The sequence below is a fragment of the Microcaecilia unicolor genome, chromosome 10 (assembly GCF_901765095.1).
Source record: "Microcaecilia unicolor chromosome 10, aMicUni1.1, whole genome shotgun sequence".
Classification (NCBI taxonomy): Eukaryota; Metazoa; Chordata; class Amphibia; order Gymnophiona; family Siphonopidae; genus Microcaecilia; species Microcaecilia unicolor.
In genome coordinates this window covers 163,846,204-163,865,619 of record NC_044040.1, presented here as the reverse complement: position 1 = coordinate 163,865,619, position 19,416 = coordinate 163,846,204, and positions in this window count along the sequence as shown.

Below are 19,416 nucleotides of genomic sequence, written 5' to 3'. Positions count from 1 at the left end.
GTTAACTGTGAGTAACGTGCTTATTTCAAGAAAGGACTTTTTCAGAGAGATTAGTCTTCAGGTGTGAACTGGTGTGCCAAAGTTATACAGCAGCAATAAATCCTAGAGCTGTATGCAGGTCCCTGGTGCAATTTTAGTGGGTGCAGTACATTTGTGGGTAGTGTGGTTTGGGGGGGGGGGGGGGGGGGTTGGGGGGCTCAGCTCCCAAAGTAAGGGAGCTATGCACGAGGGAGCTTTTCTGAAGTCCAGCGCAGTGACCCCTAGGGTGGCTGGTTGGTGTCCTGGCATGTCAGGGGGGCCAGTGCACTAAAAATGCTGGCTCCTCCCATGGCCAAATGCCTTGAATTTGGCCGGGGTTTGAGATGGCCGACATAACTTTCCATTATCGCTGAAAAACAAACCCGGCCATCTCAAACCCCAGCCAAATTCAAGGCATTTGGCTGGCCGGAACCGTATTGTCGAAACAAACGATGGCCGGCCATCCTTTTTGAAAATACGGGTCTGGCCAGCTGTTTGCGGCGCTGCCAAAATACATCACCGGCCATGTATTTCGCCGGCGCCGTTCGATTATGCCCCTCCACGTATTATATAGAGAATATGGATGACATAATAAACAATCAGGAAAAAGAGAAAACATTCAATTGGCATTACTTATAAAACACGGATAACATAATAAAAGTAAATAATCAGGTAAAAGGAGAAATCATTCAGATTATCAAGTAAGTGACGGTGTATTACAATTCTTAATATGTGTCATTGTGGTAAGCTTTGTTAAAGAGATGAGTCTTCAATGCTTTACGGAAGTTAGTTAGGTTGTGAACTATTTTCAGGTCAAATGGTAGAGCATTCCACAGTTGCAAACTCATGTATGAAAAGCTGGACGCATGTATTAGTCTGTATTTTAGACCTTTACAGCTGGGGAAGTGAAGATTCAAAAATGTGCATGCTGATCTTTTAGTATTCCTGGGTGGCAAGTCAATAAGGTCTAACATGTAGGCCGGGGCATCTCCGTGAATTATTTTATGAACCAAAGTGCATATTTTGAACATAATTCGTTCTTTAAATGTCATCATGCTAATTCGGAAATTAGCACATGGCCATTAATGAAAAAAAAAAACCTACAAAGTTGTGGTCGTTTTACCACTGCTCTAATAGTGGCCTCCGCACGTGGGAAATCTACACACTAAAAATAATGCAGGCCACCTTTTAGTGTGATTTGGTAAAAGGTCCTCAAAACTGTGTGCAACATAAAGTGTGGTCTTAATTTCTATTTCTGTAAAATACATCTTTGCTACCAAAGTTTAATAATCTAATAAATTCATAGATTCACAACACTTGTATGATAGCAGCTTGGATTTCATTAAATTCAAATTAATTTAGGAATTGCCAAGTTGGAAAAGTTAAAAAAAAAAAGTACATCTAATCCTTTTTCCTGAGAGTGAAATGTCTGCTATGAACACATGCTATGGTATGCACATGCGGAGGGGTAATTTTACAAAGAGAGCCTATTTTAACAGGGCTTTCATTGCAGGCACAGATTTATCACTACTTGAGAGCAGGTGAAAGGGGCCCTTTTACTAAGCTGCATGTCTAAGCACGCCCAATGCGTATTAAAATGGAGTTACTGCCCAACTACCGCATGGTTCTTGCAGTAATTTGGTGCGTGTCTGATACGCGCATCTGAAAAATAGTTTTTATTTCGGGTGCACATAACGGACATGCACCAAGTGGCATTTGGTGCGTGTAGGTCATTACCGCCCGGTTACCGTGTGAAGCTGGAAACTACAGGCCGGTAAGCCTCACTTCGGTTATTGGAAAAGTAATGGAAGCGATGCTGAAGGAAAGGATAGTGATTTTCCTGGAAGACAATAAGTTGCAAGATCAGAGACAACATGGTTTACCAAAGGTAAATCGTGCCAAACGAATCTCATTGAATTCTTTGACTGGGTGACCGTAGAATTGAATCATGGACATGCTATAGACGTAATCTACTTAGATTTCAGCAAAGCTTTTGACACGGTTCCCAACAGGAGGCTCTTGAATAAACTTGACAGGCTGAAGATAGGACCCGACGTGGTGAACTGGATTAGGAACTGGTTGATGGACAGACGCCAGAGGGTGGTGGTTAATGGAATTCGCTCGGATGAGGGAAAGGTGAGTAGTGACGTGCCTCAGGGATTGGTGCTGGGGCCGATTCTGTTCAAAATATTTGTGAGTGACATTGCCGAAGGGTTAGAAGGTAAAGTTTGCCTTTTTGCGGATGATACTAAGATTTATAACAGATTGGACACCCAGGAGGGAGTGGAAACCATGACAAAGGATCTGCAGAAGCTAGAAGAATGGTCTAAGGTTTGGCAATTAAAATTCAATGCGAAGAAATGAAAAATGATGCACTTAGGGAGTAGAAATCCATGGGAGACTTATGTGTTAGGTGGTGAGAGTCTGATATGTACAGACGGGGAGAGGGATCTTGGGGTGATAGTATATGAGGATCTGAAGGTGACGAAACAGTGTGAAAAGGCGGTGGCCGTAGCTAGAGGGTTGCTAGGCTGTATAGAGAGAGGTGTGACCAGCAGAAGAAAAGAGGTGTTGATGCCCCTGTATAAGTCGTTGGTGAGGCCCCACCTGGAGTATTGTGTTCAGTTTTGGAGGCCGTATCTTGCTAAGGATGTAAAAAGCATTGAAGTGCTGCAAAGAAAAGCTACAAGAATGGTATGGGATTTGCATTACAAGACATACGAGGAGACACTTGCTGACCTGAACATGTATACCCTGGAGGAAAGGAGAAGCAGGGGTGATATGATACAGACGTTCAAATATTTGAAAGGTATTAATCCGCAAATGAACCTTTTCCGTAGATGGGAAGGTGGTAGAACTAGAGGACAGAAAATGAGATTGAAGGGGGGCAGACTCAAGAAAAATGTCAGGAAGTATTTTTTCATGGAGAGAGTGGTGGATACTTGGAATGCCCTCCCGCGGGAGGTGGTGGAGATGAAAACGGTAACAGAATTAAAAAATGCGTGAGATAAACATAAAGGAATCCTGTTCAGAAGGAATGGATCCTCAGAAGCTAGGCAGAGATTGGGTGGCAGAGCCGATGGTGGGTGGTGGGGTAGTGCTGGGCAGACTTCTACGGTCTGTGCCCTGAAAATGGCAGATACAAATCAAGGTCAGGTATACATATAAAGTAGCACATATGAGTTTATCTTGTGGGCAGACTGGATGGACCTAACAGGTCTTTTTCTGCCGTCATCTACTATGTGAGTGTTTACCGCCAGGTCAATGACTGGCGGTAAGGTCTCAGACCCAAAATGGACACTCGGCAATTTTAATTTTGCCGCATGTCCATTTTCGGCAAAAAAGGGCTTTTTTACAGGCGCACTAAAAATGGTTTGGCGCGCACCCAAAACCCACGTCTACACTACCGCAAGCCATTTTTCAGCATGCCTTTTATTTATTTATAGCATTTATATCCCACAATTTCCCACCTACTGGCAGGCCCAATGTGGCTTACAACAGTCTATATAAACATACATCAAGTCAGCAAACAAACAATCAATGGCTTAGAAGCGTAAGAGAGAGAGGGTAAAAGCAAGCAAGGGAAAAAGAGAAAGAGTAGTGGTGATCAATATGACGCCGTGACAGAGACAGTCAGAAGTATGAGATGCTAGGCGGGTTTTGAGCGTAAGCTTTGCCAAATAAAAAGGTCTTGAGGCGTTTTTTGAAGGTCGGGTGATCAGGAGTACGTTTCACCAATTTAGGCAGACCATTCCACAAATGAGCACTAGTATAGGAGAAGATGGATGCGTAGGTGGTCTTGTACTTGAGGCCACCATATACTGGGTAATGGAGATTTATGTACGAACGAGCTGATCTGTGAGAGTTCCTAGGTGGCAAGTTGATTAGGGTGTCCATGTATGCTGGGGCTTCACCGTAGATGATTTTATGCACCAGCGTGCAAATTTTAAAAGTGATGCAGTCCTTGACAGGAAGCCAGTGCAGTTTTTCACGCAGTGGTCTTGAACTTTCGAATCTTGATGTATCATAAATTAGTCTGGCAGCTGTATTCTAAGCAGTTTGTAGTTTTTTTAGTAGCATATCCTTGCACCCTGAATATATTCCATTGCAGTAATCAAGGCAGCTAATGACCAGTGATTGAACTAAATTGCGAAAGACTTCTCTAGGAAAATAAGGTTTTATACGTTTCAGCTTTCAGAGAGAGAAGAACATGTGTCTGATAGTAGAATTCGTATGTTGCTCCAGTGTTAAGTTTCTATCAACAATCACTCCTAGTATTTTCAGGGCCTCAGAGATTGGAAGGGCTAGCTCAGGAGTGATTAATGTTGGGGGCGCGTATTTGTTATAAGGTGAGGAGAGTATGAGGCAATGAGTTTTCTCAGTATTGAGCTTGAACTGAAATGAGTTGGCCCAATCTAGCATGGTGTGTAATCCAAGTCTTATTTCATTGTTGATCTCGCTGAGGTCTGTTTTAAAAGGAATAGAGATTGTGATGTCATCAGCATAAATAAACGGGTTGAGACCAAGTTTGGATAGGGCTGTGGCCAGAGGAATCAGCATTATGTTGAAGAGAGTTGGTGAAAGTGGGGAGCCCTGTGGCACACTGCAGTCTACCTTCCAGATAGGAGATAAGCTTGAGCTGGAGTTCACTTGGTAGGTTCTTGAGGTTAAAAAGCCTTTGAACCATGCTAACACATTTCCACTGGCTCCAAAGTAATCGTGGAGCTGCAGTAGGATGTGATAGTTCACCATGTCAAAAGTGCTAGACATGTCAAATTGTAATAGTAAAATGCTCTTCCCTACTGCTATTTCCATTTTAAAGTTGGTCAGGAGTGTAACGAACACGGACTCAGTGCTATGAAGTGAACGGAATCTTGACTGTGAGCTATGCAAAACATTGAACTTGTCCAAATACTCATTGAGTTGTTTGTTCACCATGCGCTCCATTAATTTCACAAAAAGTGGAATAGATGCAATCGGCCGATAGTTGGTAAGATCATGGCATTTTTTCTTGGCATCTTTGGGAATCGGGGTAAGATATTTCTATAATTTTCTGGGAACTTTCCTTTGCCAAGCATGAAGTTAATATGTAGCGTTAAATCAGTGAGGAAGCAGTTAGGGGCACATTGGAGTAAGTAGTTCGGGCAAATATCTAGTTTGCAAAATTTCCTGGAGAATCTGCGGAACTCCTGCTTGACAGAATCAACAGAAAGAGGTTTGAAGTCTGAAAAAGATCGGTCAACTGGGTGTTCTACTGCACCCGGATCCAGGCCACTGATGAAATCACTAATGCTAGAATTGTTCTGAGGTAGGGAACTCTGTAATGTTTCGATTTTTTTCTTGGAAAAACTTGGCCAGATTTGCAGCAGATGGGACATCTGTACTGGACGATGTGAGATCAGTGGTATCCATTAATTTGTGAACAAAAAAGTAGAGTTTTTTCGTGTCTTTGTAATCCGGGCCTATTTTGGTTTTGTAGTAGAGTTTTCTAGATTGCCAAATTGCATATTTGTACGTTCTCTGTGACTGCTTCCATGCAGTGAGATGATGAGTGTCCTGGTGCTTTCTCCAGGCCCATTTGAGTCTTCTGCTATTGGTTTTTAGTTTCTTAAGGTCATCGTTAAACCATGGGGCAGCGACAGTCCGTTTTATTGTCCTTGTTCTGAGCGGTGCTATGGTATCCAAAATTCTTCTGCATCGGTTATCCTGATGTAAATGTCTATGCCTAGATTAAGTATGTGCATTCACCCCCCTGATTTTATAAAAGTCGACAAAAATTGTGTGTACAAATTTGGGCATATGCCCAATTTGCATTCATAATTTAATTGAATGAGCTAATTAGCACCAATAATTGGCTTTTTAACAAGCAATCATTAGATTTAGTTGCCATTTACACATATGAATTTAGACATGAGACCTGTGGCTAAATTTTACGCATATCTCAAAAAAGGAGGCACAGAAATAGGAGGGTCACGGGCAGTTTGGGGTAGATCATGGTTACGTGTGCAATATAGAATAAGGGAGCTCCACGCCTAAATTTAGGTTGGGTAGTTGTACCACATTTTCATTAGTGTAATGGATGTGCCTACATTTAAGCACGACCCAGGGACTTAAGCGCTATTCCAGTGGTTCCCAAACCTGGTCCTGGAGGCACCCCAGCCAGTCAGGTTTCAGGATACCTACAATGAATATTCATGAGAGATATTTGCATGAACTGCCTCCACTGAATGCAAATCTATTCATGAATATTCATTGTGGATATACTGAAAACCTGACTGGATGGGGTGCCTCCAGGACCAGGTTTGGGAACCATTGCATTATTCTATAAACTGTGCCTAACTTTAGGCACGGCTTAAAGAATAGCGCTCAATTTCAGCACTGATTTTTTTCAGCACCATTTATAGAATCTACCCTATAGAGTTTTATAATGTACATGTATATTTCTGAACTCTGCCCAAACTCAGCCACTGTACACTCCTACTTGCAAAATATGCACCAGTTTGTCAATGTATGCAATTTTATATCCTCAGAATTGTATAATAGGCTATTTATGGGTGTATGTAGCCACCTATTCTTGAAAACATTACCCCCAAAAGGCCTAGGGCCCTGTTTACAAAGGTGTGCTAGTATTTTTAGAACACGCTAACATAATATTCCTATGGGCAGCTACACAGCACGTGCTAAAAATGCTAGTGTGCCTTTGAAAATAGGGCCTCTAGTGTCATTGCTTTAAAAAGCTGAATAGGATAGCTAAAATTAAAAGATTTAAAAAATGTTGAAAATATTGCACAGATCAGGGGTCGTAGCAAGGAATTTATAACACGACAACCTTAAACTATGTTATTTGAATGTTCTATTATGTGCTTATCAGATGTTTCATTTGTATTATGCTGACATAGTATTATATCTCTGCTATTTGAATTTCAGTACATTGCTTTATTGATTGAGAAAGGGGGAAGTAATATCTTAATGATAGCAAATGTACACTGAAATTGACCTGCATGGATCAATACCATAGCACAGCAAACACATTTTGGGTGTTTTGGGTTCTTTTCATACATCGGTTTTAATAAGGACAATGATCAAAATTATATTTTGTGTGTAAGATCAAATTGACAGTAGAATTGCATTAATTATGTTTAAAATAAAATGGCATAAAAAGTGATAAAGGTCACTTCAGGAGATCTTAAGAGTTTTTGCCTCCTATAGAATTTACCACACTTGAGTAGAAGGGAATCATCATGTCTTAAGCATTGGGGGTGGGAAGAAAAAGTTAGGTCACAGGAAAGTAAGCACCGAGAACATTTTTGTAAAGTTAATTTTTAGAGTAGCAGGAATCTAGCCCAGCCAAAGGGCTGCTAGAGAGGGTGGTATTCAAAACCCAAGTTTTCTACATGCTGTGTTAGGCATTTTCTGTTTTGTAATCTCCTCAGCAAAACCGGTATCAGAACTGGAAAAGGGAAATTCAACAATGCTAGCCAGCCCCTTGGGAGGCAGGGCTGATTAATGAACAATTTTATAGCTCATTTGTAAAACGGGAAATCCTAACAGAGAGCTGTGTTTACCCTGCTCATACAATTCGTATTAGGATTGCAGAGAGAAGAAACAAAAATATTGAACAAGTTCAGATAACATGGAAAAACAAAGCAAAGAGCTTATGGACCTTAACAGTAAAAAGACTCTAGGCAGCTTGAGGATTTAATACCAACAATAATGGCAGTGGTAAGATAAACCAGTACATCACTGAGGCTTATATCTATATTTTAGAATAACACATTTTATTATTTTAAAATATAGATATAAGCCTCAGTGATGTGGTGAAGCCTAAGAATGACTTCCAGCACTTCCTTTTGTCTAAAGAGAACATTATAATAGACAAAAAGCTCCGATTGCTGACTTAATAAGTCTTTTAAAGCCAAACCATATACATATTTATTTGCTTGTGATATTGCTGTTTTAGTATCCACTGTTGTTGATTGAAGATCTCATTTGGGAATGGGTGAATACTTGAGAATTTACTATAAACCATACCCACAGTGTTCAGCTTTTTATCTAGCTGGAACTTAATGTGGACAGGCCACATATCACATTGTGTAAAATGAGCCTTCTGCAGTAAGATGAATAAATCTAAACGATTTGCATTGTATTTGAATATTTCACATGTTTGAATAGTTCTGAATAAAACTAGATTGCAACTTGACCTTGACTAACTGCATTTTTGCATTGAATGATGAATAAGCATAGTACGGAGGTTCAAATGGGTAGGAAAATGTTTGCTTAATCCTAGTTGAATTCATTTGCAAAGTTATTTTTTTTTAATAAGATGCTGCTTATCTAGGTTGTACATTTGACAAAATATGGCTAGATATGTCAAAAGTCATGATATTCAACATCTTAATTTCTCTGCTCACTAAAGGGTTTAGTACTGCATTGGCTTCAATGACAGGTCTTAGGAGGAGTTAAAGGTTAGCGCCTTCTTCTGCAGTCAGCATTAGTGAGAACTGAGGGGGATCTTTGAAAAAAAGCACAGTAGCTTTTTTAGCGCAGGCTAATCATTAGTGCACACTAAATGCTAGAGATGCCCATAGGAATATATGTCAAATTTTAATGGCATCAATCTACTGGAAATCTTCTTAACTACAAAACAAAAAAATAGTAGAATAAAAAGCAAAACCATTGGACACTTTTGCTTTATATTCTACTATTTTTTGTTTTGTACATAGGAATATATGGGCATCTCTAGCGTTTAGCACATTTTTATTTTTAGTGTGCGCTAAAAACATTAACGTGCAATTCGAAAAGGTCCACTGAATGTCTGTTCCTTCTCTTTACTGCTAGCATGAAGGACCTGCCACTTTTTTCTAGCTTTGTTGAAGGGAATGGGTCAATAAAATGGTAGAGGATGAAGAATGGAGGCTAAGGGGTCCTTTTACTAAGGTGCACCAAACAAATGCCCTGCGCTGGTATAGACGCATGTATTAGGTGCGCACAGGTCCATTTTTCAGTGTGCTGGCAAAAAATGGTTTTTGGAGGCTAAAAATGGACATGCGGCAAAAAGAAAATTGGCATGTGTCCATTTTGGGCCAGAGACTTTGCTGTCAGCCATTGACCTAGTGGCAAGGTCTTACAAATTAATTGGGCGGTAATCATCAGCGCATGTACAATGCTGATTAATGCCCGGTTAGCACCGCATGCCAGAAAATAAAAAACATTTTCCGGCACACGTAGCAGACACACGGCAAAAATGAAATTACCACCCGGGCCACACAGTAGTTGGGTGGTAGCTCAAAATTGACATGTGTAGGACACGCATACGCGCCTACACGGTTTAGTTAAAGGGCCCCTAAGAACAGTAAAGTGTTGGATTGCTGGCATTCAAATGATAAAATAAAATCATATTTATGTACACATAGGATCAGATTCAGTAAATGACATCCAAGTTGAATGCTCTTTATAAAAGAGTGTTTAGAGTCCATTCCCGCACCCAAATTTGGGCGCTGGTATTTACACCAGCTGAAACCAGGTGTAAATGCCAGCGCCCAACTCCTGGCATTTGGGCATGGGAATAGTGATATTCTATAATATAGTATACAATTTTTTGGTTCACCCTTACCCTGTCCCTGGCCACACCCCCTTTTGAGCTGCACACTAGTGGATTTAGGTGTGGCGTTACAGAATTGTGCACAGGATGATGTGCACACACAATCTAATTACTGCTTGTTAACTGCAATAATTGTTTGTTGACATCAATTTATTGCTAGTTAATGGCTTGTTAGCTAATTTACGTGTGCATCTTCGATCTGTACACAAATTGCAGTGCCCAAATTTGGGTACCATGTATAGAATCTAGGGAATGATGATTATTTGTAAAATGGTATTTCAGCACATGCACATACCCCTACATTCTGCAACTTTAGCACTTAAACATAAGCGTCATTGAGATGAGAGTAACAAGCTTGGCTTTTTAGCAAGCAATTATTGGCACTAATTAGATTTAATTGGAATATACATACGTAAATATAGACGCGGTATTCACACCTAAATTTTATGTGTGAGTAAAAAAAGGGGGAGCAGAAGTAGGAGGGTCATGGGCGGAATGGGGTGATTTACATGCATTGTTATAGAATAAGGGGGGATATGCACCTAATCTAGGAACGTACATTTGTACCACATTTCAGTTGGGGTAAAATGCCACACCTAAAATTAGGTGTGATTCTTGGCCATAAGCACTATTCTATAAACTGCACCTAACTTTAAGTTCAGCTTATAGAATAGTGTTTTTTTCAGTGGTCACACCTAAATTTTAGACATGGGAATGGGTGTTATACATATTTTATAAACCATGCCTAACTTTAGATGAGGTTTATGGAATAGCATTTTTTTTGTGCTGATTTTTTTGGGGGCACCATATATAGAATTCAGCACTAAACTGCTGTATTTAGGCATGCACATTTATACCTGCTATTAACATGAAATAAGTGAGTGCTCCTAATTGTAGGCTAATCGATACCAATTTATGCATGCATTCTATAATGGAATCTGAGTTCCAGATGCTGTTATAGAATTAACTCTTAGCATGCTGCATCTAACTTCAGTGTCCCTTTACATAATTAACTCCATAATTTAAGCACATGCAACTCCAGGTAACATGTACCCATATGTACATGCTTTTGGTGTGTTTTCCCATGCTAGCCCAAATTTTGGCATCTGACTTACTGGCATAATATTTGGTTACAGTATTAGGTACACAATATTTTTTTTACACGTGTGTTAGGAAGCTGTGTGCTGACCTTTGGCTCAATGCTCTTAACATTGTGAGAAAGTAAGAGGGTGTCCTATACGGGGTAGGCCACTAGAGGGCGCTAGAGGAAGGTGGAGGTCGCTAGGACCGGGGAGAGCCCTGGGAGGTCCACAGGTGTAGGAGATTATGGGCTGGGTCCTGTGTAGCTAATTAACCACTTTATACCCCACCTGAGTTGTGAAAGGAAGAGAAGTAAGCTAGCAGCAAAAGAAGAGAGAGCCCCTGAAAGATACTGGCTAACCCTATGGACTTGGGGTGGACTGGGTGTCCAAAGGAGATCAGCAGGCTGAAAATCCTGAGGTAAGAAGTCCCTAAAGCATTAGTGTTTGACTCTGTGTCCTCAGTACTTATAGGAACTGTGTGTTCAGTGGAGGGACTGTGTGTCCAAAGAAGAAAAGACTGTGTGTCTAGAACTGTATGTTCAAAGAGGGGGGACTGTGTGTCCAGAACTGTGGGTTCAAAGGGGGGACTGTGTGTCCAAAGTACTGAGAGAAGCAGGCTGCAAAGCCTGGGGTTGAGAGTCCCCAAAGTATTGGTGTAGTACTGAGCCCATGTATCTGTGTGGGGAGGCTCAGTGTGAAGATCTATGAAAGTATAAAGTATTAAGCTAGAAGAAGTGTGCCCAGGGGCTGGAATAAAGAGTTGCCTGAGAAATATGCAGTTGGTGAGACCTGTTTAATTTGCTTAGTGGGAACCAGGTCACCCTGAGCGAGAAGGGGTAGCACACTAATTTGCATATGATCCGCATATGGAGAACCACGTCACCCTGAGTGAGAAGGGGGGTAACACAACATACAATAATGTAACTGCACTAACCAATTATTGCAGAACATGTCTACTCTCTGCCCCCAGTGCAAAAAAAGCATAGTTTCTACATCACAAAATTACCATAGGAATTCTTAGCATGCCCTGTGGTAAGCACATTTTTGCTGTGGTAAAAGTACATACCAGCCTCTATGACAACTTCAGATTTTATGACCAGTCTTATTAGAGCAGCAAGCAGGTCCCTGGAGTAGCTTAGTGCTTGGCGCAGTGCACTGTAGAGAGGAGACCCAGGCCCATATCCCACTCTAACTGGTACACTGATTTAGGATGGAAAGTGTGAGCCCTCCAAAACCCACCAAAAACCTACTGTACCCACATATAGGTAACACCTGCAGCCATAAAAGCTAGTGTAGTGGTGTACTATTGGGTACATTAGGTTTTTGGTGGGTTTTGGAGGGCTTACCATACAATATAAGGGGAATAGTGAAATGTCTACCTGGGACCTTATATGTGAAGTCCACTACAGTGCCCCCTAGGGTATCCCACTGCTCTGCTGGGATGTCTGTATGGCCAGTCTACTAAGAATGCCGGCCCCATCCCAATGAATTGTTTTTGTGCATTTTTCCATTGGACTTTTTTTTTAATGGTCCTGAAAGATGGATACACTGAGCATAAAAGCATCTAGCAAATGGATGTTTATGAAACAAAAAGTTGGATGTTTTTCTGGTTTGAAAATGGTCATGTTTGCTACTGGATTTTAGATGTCATATTGAAAATCTCTCATTTTCATGTATAAAACTTTTAGCCTGCTTAGCTACTAATTCTGGTACCCTTTGGGGAAGCGGCAGCAAACATCTAAAAGTCCTATCTAAAATAATGGGAACTGAAGGGAATTTCTTGGAGAGTGGCATTTTATTGAGAACCTAGTCCTTAAATTCTTCCCATGCAACGGATTTTTCCTTAGACAGAGAACATAAAGAAAAACATACCCAGCACCATATCAAGGGCTGTTTGTGAGGTGCGACTGCACAGAGTGCAAATATGAAGGGGCTGAAAAATTGCCCCTTGCTCACCATCTCCTCTCATTGGTAGTAGTGAAATAGGTGGGATGTGGACACCAGTGAGTGAGTCACAGAGGGTGCAGCTATAATTCGGTATGGTTCCGAGCATGCCCCTTTATTTCTTCATGAACCATTCCCCAGTTTGCTGAGAGAATTTACATTCTTTAATCAGGGTTAAAATTTGATTAAGAATGAGTCCAAATCTAAGACACTTGAGCTACAATATATCCAGTTGTGTGCCTCAGACTTCTCTCTTTCTCTCACTGCCCCCTCCCCTTGTAATGAGAAAATGAGTAACCCAGCTGGAAAGAATTATAACAGCTTTGTCAGCTCATGCTGGCAAATTAAAAGATGTTTTTGAAAGGCTTCAGAGCTGTGGGGATGCTTATGGTAGGACTACAGTCTCACTACTCCCAATGGGTGTCACCTGAAACATTTACCCTCTGTAGGAACTGAAGATTCAAAAGTAAAAGAAATAATTTTAGAAAAATAATGTTAAATGACATCAGCCTATTTATACCATTATGCACAAAAGTTTCCCACAGCTTGACTACCAACATATGGAAAGAGAAGAAACAGTCAACTCTGTTTAAAAAAGCAGAATCCATGATATTGTATTTTTACTGTATCTCGGTGACCAGACCCAACTTGCCAAAACTATATGTTGGAAGAGGGGTTTCCGTCCATAATAAACAAGTTTGCACAAGAGTATTGAACGGATTATAGATATGGCAGGAGTGTTACTTAATTATGCAAATAACCTAGAAATAACCTAATATTTGAACCCTTCTATATTATATAATTATACCAAGCTACGTTATGTAATTTCTCCACACATCAGTGGTGTGTATGTCTGGAGGTGAGGAAAGGGAGTCTTTTCGGAAACCATTGGGAATTACTTCCAAACTGCTGGATCCTCAATGAGCAAACAATGTCATGTTCCTTTTCAGAAGCAATGTTATTTGTGTTTCACCAGGCACTGTTATGTGTAAACAAGGCTTCCTGCCTCTGGATCCTCACAAGGCTATGCAAAAGCTAGGCCAGTCCAAATGACCATCAGACTCCGGCCATGCTTATAAAGTCATTAATCTGATATAAGGGTATCAACAGTGTGTCCCTTAATAGCAAGGCTGAATTAATACATAGGTAAACTAAGCACACAACTAAGGCCTAAAGTCAAAAGGAGGCCCATAGACCTGCCATGACTTCTATTTGAAAATAATAAACTTTTGACAGATGAGGTACATTCTGTGGCCAGGCTAGGGTTGTTACAGGGCTCTCCTTCTCACAGGACACAAAGGGCTAAGCATGTACAAAATATGGGCAATGATCACTCTCCCCTCCTACATGGAACTTGCTGAATGGGAAGGATTGAGCCAGGGGCATAGCCAGACAGCAGATTTTGGGTGGGCCTAGGCAAGAAGTGGGTGGGTACCAAGTGTTCTCCACCCCCACCAAAAAAATATCTCAGCTGGTGGAAAAATGCTTCTCTCCACCTTGGCAGTCTGCAGCAGGTAGGCGCTGAAAACTGAAAATGTGCAGGTGCCAGTATCATGGAGAGTAGCATTTTTGTTACCATCAGGGGGAAGTCTTCAGCTGGCAGAGATTGGGATCCCCACCAGCTACTGCTAAATGTTTATTACTGTTGGGTGGGCCTGAGCCCTATGTGGGTGGGCCCTGGCCCACCCCAGCCCACCTGTGGCTACGCCACTGGAGCAGAGGCTCTGTTAGGAGGAAGATACAGGTAATGATGCCATGAGATCCAGATGGGGAGAAGTGTCATGAGCAACACAATCTTCACTGACTGAATTGTCCAGCTGAATTCCCTCCCCACAGCTGAAAGGATCTAACAACCTAAGATGCTGAATAATATCACCTGCTCACATGTCCATGGGCAGCATGGAAATAAAATGGTCGATTTTCATCTTTTGCAGGAAAAATGGATGCCATGTTACACACTTTCTCTTCACCAGGCATGGCATTACAATTTTATTTCTGTTTTTTTTTGTTGTTGTTGTTAAAAAATGCAATGTCTAGAACAGATATACCTTTCCACAAATGTGAAATACAAAAAACCCCACATTGGTCTGTAATACAACAACACCTTTCACAGAAACTCTTGGTAGAACACGTGACTTATGCTTAGGTACAATTCTTGTAAATTATTTGTTCAAGCTGTCAAATTCTGCTACAAAAGACACATATGTTGACCCACACCCTATCTCTCTATATAAAACGCACCTCCAACGTTCGAATGAAGCCTCTGTTAGCCAAAAGTGAAGGGGGTGAGATCGCATTGTGTCTGCCCCGCCCACGCGTCAAACGTGATGACGTCGAGGGCGGAGCAATGACACTCATCCAATCGCAACGCTCGGCAGCGAAGCGTCAGGGAAGGAGGCGGCGCTCTCAACGTCTAGCCTTCCCTTCGCTGTGTTCCGCCTTCTTCTGACGTCAAGGATGACGTCAAAAGAAGGCGGAACACAGCGAAGGGAAACCTAGACGTCGGGAGCACCGCCTCCTTCCCTGACGCTTCGCTGCCGGAACCACGGAGGTACATTTAAAAACAAGAAAAAAAAATAAAAACCATGTTGGGGGGAGCGAAGAAAAAAAACAATGGGAGCGGGAGGGCAGGGGAGAAACGACACCATGGATGCGAAGGGGGGGAAGAAGAGGGCGGCCCAGGCTGGGACATGGGAGAGAGAGGAGCATGGATGCAAGGGGGGGTCATGGAAGGGAGACAGGGGACTTGCTGGAAAAGGATGAATGGAGGCGGCAGGGGACAGAGGAGCATGGATGGGCATGGATTGGGAGGGCAGGGCTCAGGGAGAGAGGGCAATTGCTGGATAGGGATGAATGGAGGGGGCAGGGGACAGAGGAGCATGGATGGGCATGGATTGGGAGGGCAGGACTCAGGGAGAGAGGGAAATTGCTGGATAGGGATGAATAGAGGGGACAGATGGGCATGGATGGATATGGATTGCAGGGCAGGCCTCAGGGAGACAGGGCAATTGCTGGATAGGGAAAAATGGAGGGGCCAGGTGACAGATGAGCATGGATGGGCATGGATTGGAAGGGCAGGACTCAGGGAGATGGGAATTGCTGAATAGGGATGAATGGAGGGGACAGATGGCCATGGATGGATATGGATTGCAGGGCAGGCCTCAGGCAGAGAGGGGAAATGCTGGATAGGGAAAAATGGAGGGGCCAGGTGACAGATGAGCATGGATGGGCATGGATTGGAAGGGCAGGACTCAGGGAGAGGGGAATTGCTGGATAGGGATGAATGGAGGGCACAGATGGGCATGGATGCATATGGATTGCAGGGCAGGCCTCAGGCAGAGAGGGGAATTGCTGGATAGGGATGAATGGAGGGGCCAGGTGACAGAGGAGCATGGATTGGACTCACACTTTCACTCTGACTCTCAAACACTCACTCTCACATACACTCTCCCAAACACACACACTCCGAGGAAAACCTTGCTAGCGCCCGTTTCATTTGTGTCAGAAACGGGCCTTTTTTACTAGTTTATTATAAAAAGGCATGACTGTACTTGTCTATTTTGTTACGGTATAATATGGAAGTTATTAATAAGATGCATAAGTTTCCAACTGATATTCTTTTCTAAAAATAGACATAGGGGCCCTTTTACTAAGCTGTGGTAAGCACTAACAAATTTTATTTATTTTTATTTATTAGGATTTATTTACCACCTTTTTGAAGAAATTCACTTAAGACAGTGTACAGTAAGAAAACATCAAACATGAGCAATAGACAAGTACAACAGTAAAAATATTCAAATAACATACAACGTATGGCGTGGAGGGGCATAATCGAACGAAAACGCCTATCTCCATGGGCGTTTATCTCCGAGAACGGGTCCGTGAAGGGGCGGGCCGAACTGAAGTTTTTGAAAAAATGGACGTTTTTGAGCTGGGCATTTGTTTTTTTTAGCGATAATGGAAAATAAAAACGCCCAGCTCAAAAATGTCCTAATCCAAGCCATTTGGTCGTGGGAGGGGCTAGGATTCGTAGTACACTGGCCACCCCCCCCCCCCCCTGATATGCCAGGACACCAACTGGGCACCCTAGGTCAGTGCAATGGACTTCAGAAAAAGCTCCCACATGCATAGCTCCCTTACCACGGGTGCTGAGCTCCCAACCCCCCCTCCCCCAAAACCCACTACCCACAAATGTACAACACTACCATAGCTCTTAGGGGTGAAGGGGCACATACATGTGGGTACAGTGGGTTTTGGAGGCCTCCCATTTACCAGCACAAGTGTTACAGGTGGGGGGGGGGGATGGGCCTGGGTCCACCTGGCTGAAGTGCACTGCGGTACCCACTAAAAGTGCTCCAGGGACCTGCATACACGCAGGCCTCTAGAACTGGTTGCTGTTATATAACATTGGCACACCAGTTGACACCTGAAGACTAATCTCTCCAAAAACCTCCTTTATTGGAATAACCGCCTTTACTCACAGTTAACTGCAGATCAGAGGTTGTGCCCAACTGGCAACGAGTCTCCCTGGTACTGAGATTAGCAGTAGGTCAGAGCTGGCAGAATGCTGTACAATGCCCTCTTTCAGCCACATTCAAGGGAAGAACTAAGTTGTCTAGCGTGGCTAACACAGGAAAGGGAACTAAAACTGGCTTACAAAAATGGCCACTACCGCATGGACTACAACAGGAAACACAACAGGGCACACTCTGACCCAGTAGGCGGGGGAAAAGCACCATGGGAGAAGAGTCTACCAACTACCAACATCGTGAGACTGTAACACAAGCTAATGAAATCACGGAGCCCAACACCCTACACCCTACACCCACCACAATGCAATGCTGATGTGACCCTGTACTGCACCCGAGAGCCACATCTGACCCAGGGAAAGGCTGTGACAGGATCAAACACATTCTGCTGTCATGGAGGTGGGTACGGCATTTGAGGCTGGCATACAGGCTGGAAAAAAGTTTGTAAAGTGGGGGTTCTTTTTGGTGGGAGGGGGTTAGTGACCACTGGGGGAGTCCGGGGAGGTCATCCCCGATTCCCTCCAGTGGTCATCTGGGCAGTTGGAGCACTTTTTTGGGACTTGTTCGTGAAAAAAAAGGGTAAAAAAGTGACCCAAAATCGCCTTTTGTTTTTCGATTATCAGCTAAAGACGCCCATCTCTCCTTGGCTGATAACCATGTCCCAGTTCCGCCTCCACCACGCCTCCGACACGCCCTCATCAACTTTATTTGTTTCCGCAACGGAGTGCAGTTGGAAACGCCCAAAATCGGCTTTCGATTATACCGATTTGGGCGCCTTTGTGAGACAAACTTCTGTCTCCCAATTTAGGTCGCACTATAGGCGTTTTTCTCTTTCGAAAATAAGATGGATAGTATACTACTTACAGTGACAACATAATACGTAATAAATCATTTTAACTGACAGCGTAGGGTATAAGCAACGATGGAACATATAGGGGTCCTTTTGCAAAGCTGCGGCAAAAGGGGGCCTGTGCTGGCATTGGTGTGTATTTTTGACATACCCTGAGGCACCTTTTTTCCGCAGCGGGTAAAAGGCAGGTATTTAAAAAAGAAATATATGTGCGGCAAGTGGAGCACTTGCCGTGCACCCATTTCAGGTGGGAGCTCTTACTGTCACACATTGAGGTGGCAGTAAGGGCTCCCATGCTACCTCGGCAGTAACTGGGCAGCATGTGGTACTGCCCAATTACCGCTGGGTACACACTGGTGCACAAAAATAAAAATATTTTGTAGCGCCGGAATGGCGTGTGCTGGGAGTGGGAACTACCACTGGGCTGCTGTGGTAGACTGGCAGTACTTCCTTTTTAGTGATCTGCAAGCACGCGTTGGTTTACCGCCGCTTTGTAAAAGGGCCCCATTGATAGTTAAGAGAGTAAGAGGAGTTAGAAAATAAGGTGACTAATTTAGAAAGTTGCACAAGGTCAGAGAGATGGTTAACATATAGATAGGTAAGAGAGTAAGAGGAGCTAGAAAGTAAGGTGACTAACTTAAGGAAAGGTGCACATGAAGTCAGAGAGATGGTTAAATATTATCTCAGCCAGGGTAGGAGTGGATAATCATATCCTGCTGTAGTATGTGCAGCCCGTGTCACTCCTTGTATGTGTGAGTGAGACTAACAAGCTTATCACAGCTAAAAATGCCTTACCACGGGGCTCGCTCAGGCATCATGGTAGTTTTGGGATCAGCATGCGCTATTCACGCATTTATGTTTTAGAGCTGGAGGCGGGGCTGGGGGCGGACAGTGGGCACGTTCTGTACTAATCAGTTACCACAGCTACATTGCCATGTGCTTACAGATTAGCACATGGTTAACAAGTGATCCCTTACTGCCTACAATATAGGTGTTGATAGGGGCTCATGCGCTAATGGCCATCTATTAATGGGAAAATTAGTGCAAAAACAGGAAAACAAGACTTCTACAAAACAATAGTCAAACAAGAAGTGGAAGACACCATGAAATGAATGCCAGAATGGCCAATGGCACACCACGGAGATCTCTTTGGTAGAGACATCTGATAATACCCATATCTCATGTTATATAACAGCATCATATAACAGATAATCGAATATACACAATCAGCTATACACTATAAGACTCCTGATGAAGGCACACTTTAGCGCCGAAACACAGCTGTGTTGAGTCGAGTTTGTCACTGTTTTTATTTGGAATAAAGGTTTGATTTTTAACATACATCTACTCCAATTTCCTACTCCTTGCTTTGTGTCAATTTATTCTTCCAAT